Source organism: Schistosoma haematobium, chromosome 3, assembly GCF_000699445.3.
Source record: "Schistosoma haematobium chromosome 3, whole genome shotgun sequence".
Lineage (NCBI taxonomy): Eukaryota > Metazoa > Platyhelminthes > Trematoda > Strigeidida > Schistosomatidae > Schistosoma > Schistosoma haematobium.
This window is the reverse complement of record NC_067198.1, coordinates 19,568,183-19,590,725: the sequence shown is the minus strand read 5'-3', so window position 1 is coordinate 19,590,725 and position 22,543 is coordinate 19,568,183.

Sequence of the window (22,543 nt, the reverse complement as noted above, 5' to 3'; positions counted from 1 at the left end):
TTTATCTGTAATGTTCATATAATTTTTTATGAAGTCAAATTGATCAATCTGAAGATGAACTGTAATAAATGTTATTTGGTTTATGCATCAACCGAGTAGCAGTTTATTACAAAGTTTATGAATGAAATTTGGATAATTTCACTATGGGTGTTTGAGGGAAGACTTGTTCAACATCAAAGCTTAACTGTTTTAGAAGTAAAACTTAGTAACTTGTTTATTTTATATAATTTGGTAAAATATTTTATTTCATCGATCTTATGAAATTTTAAACAAATCGGCGTTTGCGCGCAAGACTGAAGGCTCTGGGTTCGAACCCCGTGGGCGAGATCGTGAATGCGCACTGCCGAGGAGTCCCACAATAGGACGAAACGGCCGTCCAGTGCTTTCAGGTTTTCAGTGGTGGTCTTACATCAATCGGTTCGTGATCTCAACAAAAAAAATCAGTTAGTATTTTGATAACCCAGTGACCTTCGATATAACTGAACACAACATTCTACTGCTTAATGGCTAGCTGAAATTCTACATTTAATCAAAAATCAGCTCAATAGATACATCAACGTTGAAAAATATTGGTTTATTGATTAAATACCTAATGTTAATAAAACTGAAAAAATGATTTTGCTAGGAAGGGCCAGGACAGAGTGGGTTGGAGAATGCTGGTCAGCGGCCTATGCTCCACTAGGAGTAACAGGCGTAAGTAAGGTACTAACTCTTCGTTTTACAAATTTTTCTGGCGGAAACAGTCTGTTTTTTCATATCACTATGGTGAAAACACTATCTTCCATATTTGTACTTTGAGATATCTGAAAAAATTACTTCTTTGGTTTCTTCCTAACATCCACTATAAATTTAGTCTTGAGTTTTGCAGAAAAACGGATAATATTGACAGGGTCTGTATTCGATTCACTGCTAATCGACTGTTCCATGGAATATCTTGGAAACTTAATATGTCACCCTACGATCGAAGTGTTTATGCGATACGTTAGTCATTTGTGACAAAAATATCGAAGTCATTAATATATTGAAGGGAGTCGGTAACATCCACGCAGTAATAAATCATACAAAAAAGTTGGAGTTGGATTCTAAAATCAACTTTTTGGGTGCTTTGTTTTGATGATCTGTAGATCCCTACATAAATCAATATATAGAAACCTAACTTGGATCGGAGTAGTACAAGAATTTTCAAAGCTGTGTCTATTTTAGTCAGAAAAGAAACTTGCTTTACTCTCTATTAATAATCGCCAGATATGTTTGTACGAATTACACAATTGACATTGAAGTAGGTAAATTCTTGGAGATCATTATTAGGTACGGCCATCCACTTTGGTTTACTGAGAGAGGTCTGAAGTCAAAGAGGATCGATGAAACCATTCTAGCAGTGATTTATCATTTTAACTCAATTCCAATTTTTTTCATAATAATTTATTCACTTTTATTACGACACCCAATTATTCTGTTTTTCATCTAAATCAGTTGGAAAGTTAACACTCGTCTATAAATTGTCCTTGCTTTAAGACGTTTTCATAAGCTGTCAGATAATTACACAATATCTTTAAGAAATTTCATTTATCCGAACAACTTATGGTTTAATATCAATTTAATACTGAAAACCTCGATTTGAATACAAACTATTGTCTTCCACGTACAGAAGGTCTGATTATTGCTTATTACTCATTTGAACGACACAACATACCTTTGTTGTTACAGATTACTGTTTTTTTTAAAAATTAACTATAAATACAATTATACAGCATTAGAGAATGATTTTGTCGAAAACAAAGTTTTCTTGGCTGAATTATTTTTAATTTTTCTTTAATATGTAATTGATTATTCTGAACTAAACATATGGAAAGTAAACTTATTAATTAAATACTAAACAAAATCTTTATTAAATTCACTTGGTATTGTTTATTTGAATTTGCTCATTGATGTTTAGGACTGTAATCGACCAGTCTCTTGTTGGTATATGTGCATACTGTGCGTATTGCCTCGATATTGCCTTAATTCACAAGCATTATAAGCAAAGATGGTTAGTAGCTAGCAGTGGAATCCAGGACGCGCGTTTCGTCCCATTCGACTATCACGATTCAGTAGCTAAGTGGATAATGCGATGGCGTTTTAAGCGAACGGTACTGTGTCCGAGTCCCAGAGTGAACATCAAATCTATGATGCAGGTATGTGAAGCTGACGAGCCCCAAAGAGGACAAAACGCGCGTCCTGGATTCCACTGCTAGCCACAATCCATCTTTGCTCAAAATCTTTATTGTTTTTACATACAATGAATTAATTTTTCAAAACTTTCAAATGCATTGAAAATCCAAATCATTAAGAACAGAAGTGAACCCTTGAGTTAAGTGGGGAAAAAGCTGAATGTGTTTCAAATATTCTATGTGAGTTAAACTTGGTACTTATGAACTAAAGAGTTTAAACAAAGGAAATTTAAAACATACATTTTTAAAATGTCTATATAATTAACAACAACAAAAAAATATTTATGATAAGGGGATCTAGAAAACTCATTGAAAAAAAGTCAAAAGAGCCTCTGAAAACGCTGAAAGGCATCTTGTCCAATCAGTATTCAAAAGGAGTTTTGCCAGAAATATCTCGAAAGTGAAAAGTCACATGTCGGGTTTCTGATTGGATGATTACCTATAGTTCCATTATGTTTAGTAGCGTTCCAGAAATTTCTGGAAACCCAAGGCAATCCAAAACATAAAATTTGTAAATTTTCTGTACATAAACGAACCTTTGGAGTAAAGCGTTTCTTTCATATTTCGCGCCTTTTCTTACGTGTTCAAGTCGCTGTGTAGATTTAGCCTGGGGGTTAGTGGAAGAGCTTAGCAACCAAATCAAACATTCAATTAGAAAACTTTTCAATTTATATAATTTGAATAATTAAATGCCAATTCTTACCAAATTCATTGTACTGATATAAATAAAATTATTTAGTATAACTTACATTTTTAAATGACATCACATAAAACTAGTTTAACAATTAAGAACCATAAACATACAACTGGTTATTTAGTGACATTCTCCGCCTAACTAAATTCTAATAGATGAAATTGTTTCAGACAAGTTAATAATTTCAGTTCTTCATTATTATTTTTTATTATTCTTAGCTTTATTCAATATTATATTTTTGGTACAGTATAGAAACCTCAGCACAAAATATTCTAACAAGTTTCCTTTCCTTATTTTTTCATCTATCCTGACGATAAATACTGAGTGATCGTCATTTACATGTGAGCAGTTCACGAATCAACATCTGAATGATGTAATTTCTTTTTGATGCATACTGCCAGCAACCACGATTTCTCTGATTCGGCTTTTTTATAACTTGTACAACGAAATGTCGTATAGGTTTTATAAACGCAACTGAATAGGTTATGCGAATAAAAGACATTATGATGTGTTAAAACAAACAGAAAAAACAGATAACTTCTTGAAATATCTAGATGGAAAGGAACAGGTAACTTAGATACTCAAGCAGGCCGCCAAATGGAGCTATAATCTAAAGAACTATGTTTTCAAAAATGTATTATAGTTGTGTATAGGTGTTCTGGATTATATATGTATTTTTAGTTTCTTTGTCAATTACGATTCTAACATTCTGCTTAAACATCATAAAATAATAGTTCAGTAGCAGTGATAATGAAAAAGACTAAGCACTGAAGACACGGTTCAAATAGCAGGAAGGAAAAGTATGTATCTATGAGTACTGAAGCTATTGGTGTAAAACAAGACAGAGTGGATGCGTCTGAGGAGTTGTGGTTGGGTCTGAGATACAGATAAAGCCTACTACAATTATTGACTATGTATTTATTATTATTATTATTATTAATGGCTTTATTCAATATTATGTTTTGGTACAATATAGAATTCTCAGCACAAGGTATTTCAACAGGTTTCCTTTACGAAATAAACAAAAACAAAGACAAAAAAGAAAGGAAGAAAGGCTAAAAAAATCTGAAAACCTGTACAACCTCCCAAATTCAAGACTTGTTAAGAATGCAGGTTATTGACTAGGTTAACTCTAACAACTTGTTCGTCACAGAGTATATCTGCTAGGTAAGATATTATGGAACTTTTATACTTTTACTTGTAAACTGTAGAACAATAAACCTTTGATCTATAAAGCGTTTAAATTACAATTTTATATAAACTAATATAAATGGATAACTATATGAATATTGTGGTAAGATCAGTTGTTATACCAAATAACATAATAGATGGATTGATGATATCAGTGGAATCCAGAGTGCATATTTTATCCAATGTGTGACTCGTTAATTGATTGTACCTGTACTGATACCTTTGATAAGTAGGAACAATTTAAATTTTGCATATTATTCATCTAAATTTATCTTGTTTAAATCATTCATTTAAGACGTGATATTTCGTCGATCGAATTTTCTTTTTTTATCAGCAACTTTATTGTTTAAGTGGTAGTGAAACATTGTAGTATTATTAAATTGTATCCGATTAGTTAGCATGTCACTCACCCAGATAATTATTTCATGTGACTAGTTTAAAATATAGAATAATAAAGTTTATTATAACTGGGGATTTAAATTACTGAAATCAATAGCAGTTATTGATAGATCGACACAGAGTTCTTCTAACCGTATTCATAATTTCCACTGAAAATCCTCTAATAACACAATAACATAAGAATCAAAGGTGATGAAGTCGATGAAGAGAAAACAATTGATGGAATGGACCACTCAAAAAAAACTTTTTTAAACTTTATTAAATAATGTGGGTTAAATATAAAGTGTTATGTTTGACAGTTGTGCAGATATTCTGTGAAAGACTACCAAATTCACTAATGTTCACTTATATATGAGACGTCAGAAATCAAAATTTCGAGGTAGTGTTAAATAAAGCTATCGCCCTTGTCCTAAACTTCTCTATATCCAGTTACAAGCTACGAAGACAAAAGAACAGATGTATATTTGTCACGTACAATGTTGGTTATTTGAAAGTTTTAAATATCTTTCTTCATTCATGATAGAAAAAATGTTTCCTTTATTGTTCAATATGGTGTAATGTCTTATTTTCACTCTTGTTTATTAAATGCACGTAACCACAGACATTATTTGACTTTTTATATCAAAGTTCCTATCACAAAATATGATGCAATAACCACTTAGTTTATCCAAATATCGAACGCCTTATTTATAATTTCTTGTCAAGTGATGATATATTTGTAGGTCTAATAACCGATATACATATCATGTTTACAGACTGCACGTGTAAAAGTACATTTCATGCAGTTCATTTCACAATTATACTGCAACATCAAGAACGATCCGAAATACTGAAGTTTGGGAAAATAATTATGTCTAAAAGATTGTTTAGCTATGGATCTTCTTCTAGGATAGTCCAACCAAGTATTACTCATAACTCGATTCGGAAATGTTTAATAATTAATTATAATGCGTGTACAAGTGTACCTAGTTTAAAAATATGAATTTACTTCATATATGCCTAACGAGACGTGACTTGTCAGCAAATTTGGGTGCGTCTTGTTTACTACCGAGTTGCATATTTGATAGACACTTAGTCTGATATATTTTATAGATATCAAATATTGAAAAGTTGTTTAGTTTGTAGGTTATTTATAGTTTAGTACGTAAACGACAGTGAATGAGAAATTTGGGTGTAAGACACGACATGAAACATTGATATCTAATAGCCTTTTTCTGATAAGAGGTAACTTTAGCTTTGAAGTATTTGGTCAATATTGGAATCATTTATATATCTTGACAATACAAGTTTATTCAATCAAGCAAATTGGTTAGTGTCTAAGCTCTACATTTTTGCCTAATACAATACATGGTATAAGAATAACTATGTTCATTTAAATGTTATGTGAGTGGAGGCAGTTGCCCGGTAATTTTCGACTTATGTTTCATGCTTCATCAATAAGTTATTTCACTTCTAAGTATGATACAAACGACGTCGAGCTACTTAGACCAAGAGGACATATCGCGACTTGATCAATAAATTTGACCGGGAACAAGAAATAGGTAAACATGACATTGATCAACATTCACTAATTAGTTAAATTTATATACATTATGTTAGAACCATTAAATCTAGGTAAATTCTGAAATATCATCCTGTTTAGTAAACACGTAACGATTGATTCGATTGTTTCTGTAACAAACTCTTTTGGAATAAAAAACTATTGTAATTAGGATTCTTAACACAATTGTCTTCTTCGAAATCACCAGTTACTAAATACAACAAGTTATCTTGTAGAGAAACTCTTTGTATTTTTATAAAACTTACCTATCCACCAAAAGAATAATTTAGCTGAATATGTGAAATGTTGGGGAATGTTTTAAAACATAACATAAATGTAGTAAGCATTTAGACATTTTGACTATAATATCAAACAGAAACCAATAGCTCACTAGATCAGTGTACTATCGATAAATTCTACAGGAAATAATATTCAAACTTTTGAAGAACTTTTATCGTCAGGTTATTCACTATACAAATTTAAGTAAATGAAAGGGATTTCATAGTTATTTGGTAAAATATTTTTATTAAATGTATTATAGATTTTTCTAATTTCATTCAATGTTAGCATACTCAGAAAATGATGTACTTTGACAGATTATTTATAAAAACGATCAGTAATTTGATACATTAAGTACTAAAAAATTGTAGTGGCTTTGCTTCGTTATTCAATCACCTTATCAACCGTTATAATACAAATCTTAATGGTGTTTCAAATCAAAAGGCAATGAGAAGAGGCAACTACATTTTATTAACAGATAGCATGGAACACAAAGCTACAAACACATCGAGCGAATTTGAAGCAGATAGGCGAATATGTGTATGTCAGCAAATACATAATCAAATTTATAGTCAAATCGCATAAGGGTACAGCAAGGTAAAGCAAAGGTTAACAACAGGATTCGAGTATATAATATTACATGGGCAAGAGAATGGAATCATCGAGTGATATTTAATCAATCAACTTTTTAGCTAAAGTCCGTCATGTGAGCAAGCGTATACGTTTATACAGATATGATAGTGATTATAATAGTACTGTAGCGGGGGAGTGATCTGTAGCGGTAAATAAATCCCTAAAATAAATAGCTCTGTAAGTTTTCGACATTGGATGCTGACCATATGTTTTAGTGGACTCACCTAGCTGAAGGCGCTCGGTCAGGCATCCGCACCAGATCACGTGTGGTAACGCCGTGCTCAACATCAACCGTAATCGCTAGCCAGATTAGATCAGAGAATTCCGATATATTGGTCATCGCCAAATATACTCTTCCGGTCTCCTCGACTCTGTCTTTTGATTTCTCTTGGTGGGAACGAAATATATTAGAAGGTGTTACTGGTAGAAGCGTTGTCAAACACTGAATACCTGTGACATCATCATTGGTGAACCCGACGTGATCTGGTACACCTAATTGCAACTGTGAGTCTGTTCCTTTTTGGGATTTTTATATATCATTGCCTTATTTTTTATTTTTTTTTAAACATTGTGATTTTTTTTCGTGTTTTTTCTTGGATATATATATATTTTCCCCTCGTTCATTATCGTACTTCATACTTCATCATGACTGAACAGACACCTAAAGTACTCAAGCTTAAGACTTTGTCCCCACCTTCGTTTCAACTGATGCCTTTCTGGCCCGACAACATCGAAGCCTGGTTTTGCTACGCAGAAGCCGACTTCTCCGAGCACGGCGTGATCGACACACGTGCACAATTCCTCGCAGTAGTCAAGGCACTACCGCGCGAATTCAACAGGTACGTAACACCTAGTATATTTACTAGTGATGTTTCCGATCCTTACGAAATCTTAAAACGCTCGATTCTTAAACGAGGAGACCTAACCGATCGACAAAGGTTAGATCAACTCTTCAATAACATCGACCTGCAACACGGTTCTGCGACGGACATGTTGCAACGGATGAGAGAGGTAATAGGCCCAAGAACTTTCGACGAAGGTCTATTCAAACAACTCTTCTTGTCAAAACTTCCCCAACAGGTGCAAGCAGTTCTGGTCTCGTTCCAGAACAACGCCTTAGACGAGCTAGCTGCATCTGCCGACCGCATTCTAGAAATTACGAAACCTTCTACTACCGAGGTATTTTCAGTCAAAGAAAAGCCTCACACGACTCAGAATGATATAACCGACTTATGTCACACACTCATGCGTTATCTTAGTCTTCGTACCGACCGTAAGAGATCGCGCACACCACGTAGAAGCATTTCTCGTAAGCGATCTGTCTCTAGACCACGAGAGACAGATAACCCCGACTGGTGCTGGTATCATAACCAGTATGGAAAGTTTTCCAGAAATTGCAGAAAACCCTGCAATTTTCCCAACACGAAACCGACTGATTCGAAAAACAATTCGGGAAACTTCCAGGCCGGCACGCGTTAACGGCAACCGTAGCCGGCGAAAAAAGCCGTCTGTTATTCGTCACAGATGTGACAACGAGAGTTCGCTACCTCGTCGACACTGGCGCAGAAGTTAGCGTTCTCCCAGCAAATCCTAACGACCGGCTTCACGAATCGACCCTAAACTTACAGGCGGCAAACGGAAAACCGATCGCTACGTATGGCAAAATGTACGTTTACCTTAACGTGGGTTTACGCAAACCCATACACTGGATTTTCGTTGTTGCAGATGTTTCTATACCAATCATTGGTATGGACCTTCTACAACACCACAATCTGATCATCGATACGCGCAAACGGAGGCTAGTAGACGGAAACACTAATTTGTCCGTTTGCGTAACTTCTTTTACTGGTTGTAGAGTATCCCCAGTCACAGTTAAACATATGATAGACCCACTCTATCAACCACTACTCGATAAGTACCCTAGGATACAACAAACTCAACCGAAACTACCGTGTGTAACCAGCAATGTTACACATCACATCACGACTACAGGACCACCTGTATTCTCTAAAGCACGACGACTAGCTCCTGAAAAGCTAAGGTTAGCGAAAAACGAATTCGATCACATGATGGACTTAGGAATCATACGACCGTCAAGTAGCCCATATGCATCTCCGTTGCACATGGTCCCTAAAAAGGACAGCAACGATTGGCGTCCAACTGGTGACTATCGGCGATTGAACGCGAAAACCATTCCCGATCGTTACCCGTTGCCTCACATTCACGATTTGACAGCTACCTTGAAAGGTACAACTGTCTTTTCGAAAATCGACTTGGTTAAAGCGTATAACCAAATCCCTATGGCTACTGACGACATACCGAAAACAGCTATCATAACTCCTTTCGGACTCTATGAATTTTTGCGAATGCCTTTCGGTCTAAGGAATGCTGCTCAAACATTCCAAAGATTCATAGACGACGTTTTCGAGGTCTCAACTTCGTACACGCGTATGTTGATGACTGTCTAATCGCAAGTCCGGACAGAGAAACACATCTCAAGCATCTGGATCTTGTTTTCGAACGACTTCAAAAACATGGCATTACTGTAAACGTTCAGAAATGCCAATTCGGAACCGACTCGTTAGACTTTCTGGGACACACTATCGATGCTCAAGGCATTCGACCTCTTAGGACCAAAGTGGCGGCCATTCTGGATTACCCAGAACCGACCACCGTCAAGCAATTACGCACGTTCAACGGCCTCGTAAGTTTCTATAGACGTTTCATACCCAAATGCGCATTACTTATGAAACCTCTGACCGACCAACTTCGTGGAAATGCGAAATCCATTAATTTGGACGACACCGCACGAAAAGCATTCTCCACAGTTAAGGAACTGATTGCTAAAGCAACAATGCTCGCACATCAGGACACCCGAGCACCCATTAACATCGCAGTAGACGCATCCGACTCAGCAATCGGAGGAGTCTTACAACAATGGGTTAACAACTCCTGGCAACCCTTGGCATTTTTCTCTAGAAGGTTGCTAGACACCGAATCGAGGTACAGCACATTCGGTAGGGAACTCCTAGCTATGTATTGTGCTGTACGGCATTTCCAACACTACATCGAAGGTCGTGAATTCACTCTTTTCACGGACCATAAACCGCTCACTTTCTCGTTAAGCTCTCCTTCTGACAAGTACTCTCCCCGTGAGTCTCGACAACTGGACTACATTTCGCAGTTTACTTCAGATATTCAACACATCTCTGGAGCAAACGATGTAGTTGCAGACGCTTTATCTCGTATAACTTCCTTGAACAGTTTCCAAGGAATCGACCTTCTTAAACTCGCCGAGCTTCAAAAAGAAGACAGTGATCTTCAGCACGAGTTATCGTCCACAACCCTTAAACTACGCATCAAACAGATGGGAACAGGTAAAGAAACCTTACTTTGTGACACATCTACAGGTAGGGATCGCCCAATCGTGCCGAAACATTATCGACGCAATGTCTTCAACACATTGCACAAACTTTCGCATCCAGGTGTTCGTGCAACCATCAAGCTTATAGCAGAAAGGTTTTGCTGGCCTGGAATGAATAAAGACGTGAGGGAGTGGGCACGATCCTGTGTAAGCTGCCAAAAATCTAAGGTTATCAGACACAATAAATGTCCCTTAGGCTCGTTTAAAACTCCCGATGCTCGTTTCGACCATGTTCATTTGGATTTGGTAGGACCTTTACCAGATTCAAATGGATACTCTTATCTCTTAACCTGCGTTGACCGTTTCACTCGATGGCCAGAAGCAGTACCTATCAAGGACATCACTGCTGAAACAGTGGCTCGCACCTTCGTCGAACGATGGGTAGCAAACTTCGGTTGCCCTTCAACCATCACTACAGACCGCGGACGTCAGTTTGAGTCTGATCTTTTCCGTCGTCTGACCACACTTTTAGGAATCACTCGCTTCCGAACGACCGCCTACCATCCACAAGCAAACGGGTTGGTAGAACGTCTTCACCGACAACTGAAAGCTTCGCTATCAGCTGCAAACGTTTCACAATGGACCGACGCTCTTCCACTCGTCTTACTAGGTATCCGCAATGCAGTGAAAGCTGACATTGGATACACTGCGTCTCAACTCGTTTATGGAACGACACTTCGACTTCCAGGAGAATTCGTGGATTCTTCATCCTCTTCAATGAACATGGATCTAACCTCCTACACGAACAGTCTTACAAACGCAATGCGTTCAGTTAAACCTGCTTCCACTCGACCACAATCAACCGATGTTTTCGTTCAACCTGACTTACGATATAGTACACACGTTTTCGTTCGTCGAGACTCGCATCGACGAACATTCGAATCAGCATACGAAGGACCCTTCAAAGTTCTTCAACGTGAATCTAAGTACTATATAGTCGATAAGAACGGAACCAACGATAGCATCAGCATCGATCGCTTAAAAGCAGCGTATTTAGAAGGAAATCCTATCTACGTGGATTTTCCTTCGGTACAATCGAACGACACGACTCCGACACTTACAATACCTCATCCGACAACCAACACACACGATGATACTTCGACAGTATCCGAAAATAAACTTAAAACGACGCGTTCTGGAAGAAGGGTGAGATTTCCAGAACATTTAAACGACTATTGCACGTAAGGCACTTCTCGACATTTTATATTATTTTTAAAAAAAAAACAATTTTAATATGCTTATATATTTTTATTTCTATTTAAAAAAAACAAAACAAAAAAACAATTTTTTTAATGCTATTACGTGTTCATGAGTTTATTTTCCATTTTTTTTTCCGCCGACATTGTGTTTTTACGCACATACGAGTGTATTTCGACATGCACTTACATTTTATTTTTTCTTTTCCAGGACGGCTGGAAAAGAACGATGACGTTTATGAGGATCCGAAATTTTCATTGTACATTTTCTTTTTTTACTATGTTGTACCTCCGTCCCATATAGTAAGGAAAGACGACCAGACGCTGCTAAATTTAGTAAGCTATCAGAAGAGTGTTTACCAATGACAAACTCGTTGGGTTTAAACTTCTGGCTGGCCACGTCTTAGGGTCGTCACTGCCCCACTAGGGGGGGAGTGATCTGTAGCGGTAAATAAATCCCTAAAATAAATAGCTCTGTAAGTTTTCGACATTGGATGCTGACCATATGTTTTAGTGGACTCACCTAGCTGAAGGCGCTCGGTCAGGCATCCGCACCAGATCACGTGTGGTAACGCCGTGCTCAACATCAACCGTAATCGCTAGCCAGATTAGATCAGAGAATTCCGATATATTGGTCATCGCCAAATATACTCTTCCGGTCTCCTCGACTCTGTCTTTTGATTTCTCTTGGTGGGAACGAAATATATTAGAAGGTGTTACTGGTAGAAGCGTTGTCAAACACTGAATACCTGTGACATCATCAGTACAAACAAATATGCGAATTGTTACTGTTCGAATAACATTGTCTATTAAGTAAGTTGATAAAAAGGCTTAACCAAAGTTAACCATAATCGGAATTGGTTGTAAGATAGTTGCTATAAGCGAACATAGCGATATTTTTATTCTTCATATATCAGCTAACACCTTCATATCTTATATGTTAACTAATACTAGATTCCTTGATAAAATGAGTTTACAGATTGAAATCATGGGTCAGTTGAAGCTAGACCACCATTGAAAACCTGGAAGCGCTGGACGGCCGTTTCGTCCTAGTATGGGACTCCTCAGCAGTGCGCATCCACGATCCCGCACCACGCGGGGCTCGAACCCAGGACCTACTGGCTTCGCGCGCGAGCACTTAACCATTAGACCACTGAGCCGGCATCCAACGGTGTTAATGTCTAACTTCAACCAATCCACGAAGTTGCGCCACCAAAATGAGTTTACTTGCTAAGTTCATATCAAAAAAATGTTAATATTAGAAAGCAAACTTGAATAATTCAATTTAAATATTTAAATTATATACTTAACGTATACTCTTAAAATCATAATAATTTTCTTTTAAATCCACTCTTTATTTTACATTTTAACAACGTTCATCAAGATGAATTCTTTCATCTTGAAATGATCAAATCATTTAAAAAGGACTCTTTTTTTAAATTATGGATTCGCAAACATGTAAATTGTTGATTTTGGCAAAACCTAAATAAATAAGAAATAAAAGCAAACAAAAAAAGTTTTTAGAAAGATCATTTTAATCGTTTGGTGAAATGTTAAATAACTTGGAATTGTTTTTTTTAAATATAGAACTATTAAATGTTAAGAGATTATAAGGCGAGACTCCAATTTATGGACGTGCTAATCAGAAGCATTTGAAGGATTTCAAGGTTACGGCGCCAACTTCAGTGCTTAATGCTAACGTACGATCGGTTCACAGGGAATTTTGTACAAAACATGATAATTGAGCGGCTATAACAAATAAAACGGCGAGACTATAATTTGTGGACGAATAAATCAGGCATAAGATTATAGATCTCGGATTTTAACGTGAAAGCCTTTCATCCATTTGGCTAAATAAATTTCTGGCATTATAGCTGATGCCAGTTCGTGATGAAAACCCCATGTATAATTCCTAACTGAGGCAAATTACGACAATTATTGTGAACTGGATAATAAAAGCACTAGTAACACTGGCAGCAGCCAGGTACTACAATATATACGGATGATTGGAGAGCGTACAGACTCCTACATGGGCTTGGTTATGTGCATCGTGTCGTTATTCACAAGTAGCATTCTGTATACTCAACAACCAGAGTGCACATAAACAATATTGAAGCTATGTGGTCGTGGCTGAAAGAGTTTTTGAGACTTTATCATGGCTCCAGAGGCCGACAATTGTGTAGCCGTATGAATGATTTCCTCTACTGCATGCATTACGATTTTAGAACCTCTGAACCTCTTTCTAACCTTGAAAAGTTTTTGAATCACGTATAAAAAGTGTATCCACTTTATTTCCTTGGTTTTGTATAATATATTTTTACTCCATACTTACTGTTCGCTGATTGGGTAATATTCTCAAGGTCACTTAAGATTCGTTCAAAGGTCGTCATTAAATAAGAGTCTCGCCGATTATAAAATAACAAGCATAAATATGAAAATCTTAATGGATTATTTAGAGGGGAGATTTTCATAAAACATAACGATCCCCACTGGTGATTTAAATGAAATAATACAAATTAAATTTATTTGAAATCATTCGACATTCAACATCAAAATTATTTTGATATTGAATGTTATATTTGAAGCGATTATGAGTTCACCTATTCTGCGAACAGAACATGACTCTGTGACGAAAGACCAATAAGCTAGCTATTCTGATGCGTCCCAGCCCCGTTAACTAGAAAGAGAAGTTCAAGTTTGAACGGGGGAATATATTCCGCAACCAGCCAGCACCATGAGCAATCATGGCAAGTCTAGTCGGAAATACACTCATTTATATATTGGTTCGTACACCCATTTTTGAATAATAATCAGAATTAAATCACATATATGAAAAATACTTAGTTATTACAAATCATATGCTGAGTACAGTTCATGCTAACTTATTACAAGGATATTGTATGTTATACAGAATAAAATGTTATAGGGGAAAACAAAACAAATACTATACTGAGTGATCACCAAATTGAATTAAACGGAATTAATATTGAATAAAAATCACAATGAGTAAATCAATCTAATTTTGACTTTTCATCCCGTCATAACATCTCCTTTTTTTTGAAGACTCGAAGTTTAGACCCTGAATTTAAATTTTCTGACTTCCTCTTCCCCACCAAATAATGTTAGGTCAGGCTTCCTGGTATTTCTGGAGCTATTTGGCTTCTTTTTTTGACAAAATCCATCCATTTTTGTGAAGTGTTTGACTTTTATCTAAATCTTTTCGATTAATAAATTATCAATAAAGATCTACCATTTTCAAAATATCCATAGAATATATGATATGTATCTTTTAAAAAATTTAACTCTTTGGATTGTATTATGGAAAATAAGGAATATGCTTCTTACTAATTGTTAGTCATCATCAAAGTATATGCTCATTTTTAATAGAACTGATGACTTCAGTAGTGTTTAAATTGATGTTATGCAGTACCATTGTCATATAGGCTACCATCAAGCCATCTGTGATACAACCGATTTAGTTTGCGGCTGAGATGTTTATTGTGGCTGATAACTCCTCTTTTAATGTATCACTCAGAGTGACAATTAAAACATGGTGAACCAAAAACAAACCATGTAATTCAATACATTTATCATTCTATGAAAACGAACTATTGTTAATAAATAACTGGAACTGTATTTAATTGTCAATGTCTTCTATCATTTGGAAATGATATCAATTAGCTGGACTGTGTACATATAATGATGGTGATCAAGGTTGTTGAGTTAAAAAAATTCAGAATGCTAATAAATTACAGAATTCATATGCTACCTAATATTGCTAGCTAAGTTTGACTGAAAACATACTGTTGTTTAGCGATATGTTACTGATACCATATCTAATCAGTCACATGATTCATAACAAATATGAGTATATGTTGATGAAGTGATGTGGTTCAGAATAGTCAATTGCAGATAACTAATAAATAAAAAGTTGTTTTGTTTCATTTAATTAGAATAACAGGAATGTAGTAAAAGTGTTTTCATATTAACTACATATTCCGAAACACTAGAAATTACATTTTTAGGTGTACATTTTAGTGTAAAGAACAGTAGATTTCATCTATTTATAAAAATCACAGTTTTGTGCGGGTTCAGTGGTTTAGAGGTTAAGTGTTCGTGCGTGACACCGAAAGTCGTGGAAGCACACTATTGGGAAGTCTCATAATAGGACGAAACAGCCGTCCAGTGCTTCCAGGCGGTCTAGCTTAGATCGACTCGTCAATTCAACCAAAAACCACTGTTTATTGATAAAATAGTTTTTTTTTTTTAAATTTCACGTTTAAATTAATTTAAGTGCTTGAGGGTAGTCGATAAGAAATCGTGGATCTTCCTTTCTTGTTTGTTGGCACTTATCAATAAGAAACACTTATATCCTTGAAAGGACTGTTACTTCCTATATGATTTGAACACACGTTACTTAGCTCATACATATCAACTAGCACGAAACGTAGATCCAGCTTTCCTATTAACTAACCCTAATAGCTTAACATCTCAGCATAGTACACAAAATGTTGGGTCACTTATACTGGTGATGCCATTGTGAATTGATAGACGGGTTTTAAGTAGCACTCACTGAACTAGACAGCCATGAAATTGGTCACCAGTCAGTAATAAATCATTTACAAAGTCTTTGATTTTTAATAACATTCAACCTTATCAGAGACTTTAATTCAACCGATAAGATGAATGCCTTTACTCTGTTGTGATTTGGACTCACTGTTTCGTTGGCCATAGACACACTTAGAAGTGATTCATTAAAAAAAAAGACTGAAACGTAACAGTGCTTATTAAATTTCAGCTCAAACTGTTGACAACATATGAAACACTGAGGCGCTATAATTTATGTATCCAAACTTTAAATATTAAATCTTCATATATATTTAAGTTTATTCGGTTACTTTTAAGACTGATGATACATTTCTAGACGTTTTTTGTAAATTCATTAAATATTCCCCATGAGACACTAGAAAACAAGTTGAGGAAATAAATATTCCTTCTCGATTGACTCTTCATCAGGGCTCCACACTAATATATGTTTTACAAATGAGTAGAAAGTCGATACCAATTAGATTGTGGTGGGTTAATTTAATAGTATAATAATCAGTTAGTTACACATTTGGAAAATTAAAATAAAAATTTGGGACCCGTATATAAATATGGAGACATAAGAATTAGGCAATTTATCCTTATTTTATGAACTTACTATTGGTCGACTCAGAGCCTAATATAAACATTTAATATAGACCACCACGTTCAATTTCATAATGGAAGCAGAAAAGTGCGACACCATCTCCTTTCTAGACATCGTATTGATGAGAACTGACGGATTAATAAGAAGCGTTTACCGTAAACCGACTACACAAAGCCAATATGCACACTTTTCGAGTTTGTCCAGTTACCATATAGAGGAAACTTAGTCTAATGTTTGGGCCACAGAGCCAAAATCATTTGTACTGATGATAATGTTGGAGAGCAACTAAAACCTGTTGATGATTTACTACGTAAGCACCGATACGAACCAGAATTGTTAATAGGATATACGCCTCCAACTACACCTAAAGTAAAATCATAGACGGCATCAAAAATACCTGTATTCCTGAAATCACAGTTCTAAAGTAATATAGTCATTGAAATAGAAACTAGACGTATATCAAAAGCCTTAGAACGTATATTCAGTGCTGCAAGATTATAATTCGCTTTCCTGAGCTGGCCAATAATGAATTCACATTATAAGGATAAATTGCCTAATTCCTCTGTCTCTCTGTATCCTTACTATATCAACTGTTGTTGCAGAGCTTATTATGTTAGACCTACAACTAGACAAATGCATTATCGTATTTTTAAACACCACGCCTCATGGTTAACTATAGGACAAAATAAAGTAATAAAAATCTCTATCTTGGCATATCTAGTAGACACTACAAACAATCATTCAGATAACACAATGCTTGTTATCTACAACAACTGATTCGATCCAACACTTCAGATTGTATGCTGTTTTTTAAACTGTCTTCTACCTGTTTTAATGTCTTATAAAAATACGAACTTCACATTAAAAAAGTATATTTGTTGGTGCTAAGTGAATATATCGCTAACTTGTAGTTAAGTAGTTACACTTACTTTGGTGAAATTTAGAAAGAGTAGTGATTAACTAACCGTATTTGTAAACAAATATTAGAATAGTAAAACGTTTCATAAACATCTGTAGATTGATAAATATTGAATAGGACAATTTTCATTACGCCTGTGTGATATTTTTCGTAAGCTGATTGTTGTGATACAAATTAGCATAACTTAAACAACGTTTTCCCACGGTTTATATATAATATTGATGGTGTATGCCTCATCCGACTCTAACGTTTATTGATGCTTAATAACTTCTTAAATTATCTTAAATTTATGCAATTGTGTAACACGTTTATGTGATAATATGATAGTAGAAGTCGTATACAAAAGGGTCTAGGAAATGAATATATGTCGTTCATATGTATTCAGAAGGTAAACCAACAGTGAAAAAGGTGAATGAACGTATAGTGTGGTATGCGGATTTGACAAATCACTCGAATTATAAGGCATTTGTATAGAGAAATCAGTCAGCGTTTTAATTAATAACTCGGTTTATATATCCAAGTAAAGGATGCATGAAATGCATAAACACATAAATAAGCGAACAGAGACAGAAAATGTTTATGTATAAAGTTAGTAATTAATCTTAATAATAAGTACAAAACTAATAGAATTAAGATAATTCGTTTGCCATATACGTGTCCGGTTCTCAATTTGTTCATACAAGGAAAGATTAGCGTAGGGATGTTGAATATGGAATTACTTTAATAATCTGCCAGCAAGACTAAATGTTTGAAGAAAGCAAAAATAAACATCTTAGAAGAATTCTATAAATTCATACATTTTGTGGATGATGGTTTACCCAAACATTGAAATCACCTATCTACCAAATATGAAAATAGTGCAGTAAAATTCTGTTTTCAATTCACTTGAAGCGAGTTATTATGAATTACAAATTTGTATATCTCATGCGGGATTACGAAAGACTTATAACTCATAGCAATGCTTAAAACTGGAAATCTCAATCCAATTCGACTAAGCTAGTGAAGATTTGAAGTATTGTGTAAACTATGACATCACTCTTCCGATTGTAAAAATATTATGTTTATATGCGCTTTTAGTTATTCTTTTAGAATGCCCATATATTTAATTGTTTTGCTGGACGGTCTTCCTAGTTTGACACTGATATATACATTCCCTTATCGTTGGGCCAACTCAGTACGTGAGTGAGAAAACCAAAAGTGATTATGAAGCTTTTACTGATTAACTGGATAGAAGTATATCCATAACCTCATCCGTTATAATGGATCTATCGCTCGGATAATTTGGCAAAATGGTGATCAATCGCGTATACCTGTGAGCACAATTTACTAATCGCCTGGCCTAAAACTGAAATGCTTGATTCGTTCAACCTACCATCAAACTAGGAATAGAAAACCATTTGGACAGCTTTTTAATCCACCTTTCACTACATGCCAGGATTACGTTTGTTTAATACTTTTCCAATGTAACGTTTGGATACTTGATTTATTTCTGGATCAAAAGAAGCTGAAGCAAATCCAGAAAATAGGTGAATTTCTTCTTGCTATGACCACTATTCTCGTTTCACCATAGGTTTATGGATTGAAAAAAAAACTATAGAACCCGAAGGTATTCAAGAAATTTGTGTGTATTGAAAATTCGAAGACCATCGATAACGTATATATATAAAGCTTATGGAGCAAGAATATTTCGTACTTTTAGAAATTTTAGCATGCCTTCCATGCTGATCATATTTCAGTGCCTTAAAAAAACCATACTCAATTTTGTACTTTCTAATGACATTTGAAACTGTGATAATATCGGTAGTTGACGGTAAAGAAAATAAAAGCTTGAAAAAAATTACATTGTGAAAGATTAGTATCGTTTATCATTATTCAGTGTCATAATGGATCACAGAGACTTGTGAAGCTTTGGATTATTAACAGTCAATAAATTGCATCGAATGATCGATGATAGAAAAAACTTATAAATCACATGGTTCTCTGACAGTAATTGAACTTGTTATGGAACCATTTAAATTAATGACCATGAAGTGCTAATTGGGGACTATCTTTGAGGTGAACATCATGGAGATGAATCATTTGCTCACCTAAAATATTGAGTGAAGATTACGTTTGAATAAATGATATCATTCTTAATGAAAATTTTATTTAAATTAGAGTTTTACAGTTATAATTAGCTATTATGACAATATATGTGAAGAACTTAGAAATATGAATTTCGTGCTCATTAATCCTTTATTTTGCACTTCATAGGTAGAATAAGTTCAACATTTTCATAAGCAACTGTGATAAAATAGTACTGCTAGTTGTATTGGATATATTCAGGACATATTAACACAAAAATGTTGTATATATTACCAAGTTAAGCACGCCTTATTCGTCATCTGAATGTATAAATATTTAATTATTTTAACTACTTCTTCGTTTCTTTGAACGTATAGTACTGACTGTACTAAAATTTACTTTATTCAATTAAACTAGTTAATTGTAACGAATATCATATATGTCGATAACACAGTTTATAAATTGTTTAGTAATAATAATAATAGTCGGCTTCTTATTCTTGGTTGGTTGAAGAACAAGCTCTCGCTTTGAATCGAATCAGTCCATCGTTCAGTCCACTTGTTCGTGTGAAGCAGTTTATATGGGCCGCGCAAAACAAGCCTTCTCGATGCCCATCTCCGAACATTACTCTCCCTGGCTATTTAAAGGACTATAAAAGTTAGTCAAAAGCTCAATCTTGGAGAATCTAGTTAATTCCGGTCAGTGTGTTCTATTAAAATCCTAAAAAAATCATTCGTATGGCCAAAAGAATCAACCTAAAAGGAATACTTATTGAAAATCTACATACATCAGAGGCCATACCTATGCACCGATTCAAGCATAAGCTTGTTTACTATCCCTCATTCTACCATGGTTTTAACCTTCCTTTCTATCTTCTATAATCTACCGTTTTTTATTCCTGCTTCTTTCCAATTATTTTTGACAGTTATTAACTAGCCATTATTTCAACTTTAAATCATTCCATTCCTAAAATCTAACAAATGGACAATTATCTTCACCTTAGCACTCTTCATTAGACGTTACATTGTTACATAATTTTCTCCAATATCTTATTTTATAATATAGTTTATAACACAGTACTGCTCCAATGTTCTAATTATTCGACATCACTGTATTTTCTTATAGACTACTATTTTCAAGAAATAAATAACTATAAAGACGATTTTACGTCATAAGTAATCTAAATCGTTCATATGAAGATTCTCATCACTAGATTGTCTTAATGCTTCTTCAGTGACACAATTGGTCTCTCCCTTTATTTACTAATAAATAATTAAAGCTGATGAATTAAGAAACTAAATTAATAAATTAAGTTATTGTTTATTTGTTAAAAGAATAATACTTGTATTTAATCGATCAAATTGTGGTGCGAAATTATCGGACATGAGTTAAAAAGATATTGAAAACAAAAATACTGAGGAAAAATAAGTTAAAATGCTTATATAGTTAAAATAAACTTTACTTAAAATCTCAATAATAGAGTTTCCATGGAGTTTGTTGTCTTTTTAATTGAGTGTACATGTGTTTGGTATAATGCATTGTATTCACTCGCAAATATATAAAAACATCTGTTTCTTAATGGGTCATCAGTGAAATTAGTTCTTAGTCAGTACTTATAGCAGAACAATACTGTAGTGTTTTTTTCTGAAATAACCACTATTCCACTTTTATTCGCTGGTAAAGTTTGTTACAATGAAACAAACAAATGCATTTTGGTACATCATTCATTCAAAAAATTGCCTCTATTTTTACTCTAATTTACAAGTAATTCTTAGGTAAAAGTAATAGGTGCCAGTGTTTTCATTTAAAATGAAAGAAAGAATACAAAGTCAACTTGAATTAACATAAATCTCCATAAATCTTACTAGCATATTTAAAGCCTTGTTAATTATTCACACTTGACTCTGCTACTGTTGTGATTTTTCACAGTTGAAAGACGTAAACTGTTGAACATAAAGTATTAGAGAGTATGCTATGGAATATCTAACTGAAAACTTATAATCAATTAAACAGAACTTTTGTCTGATTACCTCTGCAAAGTAATTCGCTGTACAATGATATTTCGTTACTACGTGAAGAGGAATTAAGGGCGCCAAACTCAAAAGATGTTAACAGGTTCTTACAGCGGCCTGCTCACACGTTTGAACCACCTAAGTTCCAACATTATATGTGATAGATCGATTAAAAGATCGAGCATTTGAACTGGTGGACAAATTTAACAACTGAATATGCGTGTAAAACAGTTTGTATATAAAAACAAAACAAAGTCAACATAAAAACAATAATCACAAATAAAGATTGATTAAATATTCATCAAAGGGAAGAGAGAAAGAAAGAAGTAATATAAATATGCAGACAGAAAATACAATATAGAAAGTTACTACCATCACCATCACCAACAACCATAACAGTTCAAAATAATTAACGCTTGAAATCTATACCCCATTAACAAGAAAATGGAAATGTTGACGCTTCATAATATTTAGAAATACACTGGACCTTCCTAACAGCAAACGATCTGATCTGAATATCGTCGTCAGTTTATTAGGATGTGTCAATTAATAATCACATGTAAATGAATTCATTATCCTCGCGACTTACTTGCTTAGAGAGCTTTGACTCATAGCCGTTTGATGGTGAAAAACGATTGGATCCCATGGTAATTCGAGAAATTCTACTGAAACAAACATATACAAATGACAGAATAACACAGTTATAATTTAAATGTGGTTTACGGTTATCATAAACTGAATGTGTTCTGTTCATTTTGGAGGTGTTCAATATACCTGGAAGTATTGATATT